We start from the raw sequence: 1,591 nt of genomic DNA, 5'->3' as shown, positions 1-1,591 counted from the left end.
GGAATGAGGGCAAGGAACACCTGGCCCATCCCAGGTGGAAAACTGCTTAAAGGCGTTCCTGAACCACAAACAATAGCATGAGTGATCTGTGCCTTAAGGACATGTTCCTGCTGCAGTTAACTAGCCAGACCTATCCCTTTATTTCGGACCATCACTTTGTTTCCTGTAAGGAATACTTTTTAATTAATCTATAATCTACAGAAACAATGTTTATCATTGACTTGCTGTCAATAAATATGTGGGTAAATCTCTGTTCAGGGCTCTCAGCTCTGAAGGCTGTGAGTCCCCTGATTTCCCACTCCACACTCTATATTTCTGTATGTATGTGTGTTATGCCCAGACCGTTTATTCCCCGAAGAAGACCGCCAGAGTCCAGAGTCAAAGCCAAGCGGCAAGGATCTTTAATGCAAGTTCGAACTTGGTCCCTCCCTTCTACAACATACAAGAGGGCCCCAAACAATGCGTGTGCTTGCTATTTATAGCTCGAGGTAAACAGGACTTGTCAGGTTACAGAGGAACAAGGCATTTCTCTAGGCTACAGCATTACAATTGGTTTACATGTTAATGTGAAGTTATGCTTTTAGCAGCCTTCTTATCGGTTCCTGTGCTTTTACAAAGGGTTGTAACCTTATTGGAGCTTCCCCAGGTGTTGTTTTTCTTCATGTGTTTGTGTCGGGCAGGCATATGGGGCTCAGGAAGTTGGGACAAAATAGAGGATTGTTTGTACTGGGCCCAGGACTAAGATATGTGGCAGACACTGGTAATTAGAGCAGGACAGAGACTTTCACAACGTTTGTCCTTACAATGTCTGGAGTCTATAGATAACCTTAATCGGTTAGGTCCGGGGTCGATCTTTAACTAGGCTCAGGGTGCCGCCCGGGCTGTCAGGGTGCCGCCCGGGCTGTTTGCCTGTGGACTTCATTTCTGCCTCTTAGTCTCTTCATTTGATCTCTTTCATGTGTCTTTAATTCCTCTAGCGCCACTAGGTTAGGGTCTCCCCAACTGAGCTGGTCTTGGCATTCTGATAATTTTATTGTGCCATTAAATCTTTTATATAAGTTAAGTTAATATATCATGCAAGTATTTTCTTTCACCAAAATTGCATTTTGGCTTTCAAAATTAACAAAAATTATTGTTAGAGAGACGTGACAATGAATTGTAATGAATCTCATTCAGTTACATTACTACAGATAATTATAAATCCCAATAAAATTGTTATTTTTCCTAACAAAAACATTATTGAAAATTGTGACTTGATCTTCTTATTGTTTTGCCCACAGAGGCATGAAAAGCAATATTAAAAATAAAATTATTTTTCTGCTTTGCTTGTATTTGTTATTTCCAAAATCCAATTACAGGAAGTTAAACTGTGATGAAGACACATATTAATTCATCAGTAACAACTTGTCCAACTCTAGTGATAAAGTATTCCTGAAGTATAAATGTCCCAAAAGAAGAAAATTTTAATATAAACATATAAAGCTACAGGAACTAAATTTTAATTTAATAAGTAGTATTGAATGTCCAGTACAACTCAAGTATTATGTTAGGCTCTCGGGATGCAAACCTAGTCAAACATTGCTCCTGTTCT

The sequence above is a fragment of the Trachypithecus francoisi genome, unplaced genomic scaffold (assembly GCF_009764315.1).
Source record: "Trachypithecus francoisi isolate TF-2019V2 unplaced genomic scaffold, Tfra_2.0 Lachesis_group0, whole genome shotgun sequence".
NCBI classification, from domain to species: Eukaryota; Metazoa; Chordata; class Mammalia; order Primates; family Cercopithecidae; genus Trachypithecus; species Trachypithecus francoisi.
The sequence above is the reverse complement of the archived record's forward strand: the minus strand, read 5'-3'. Positions refer to the sequence as shown.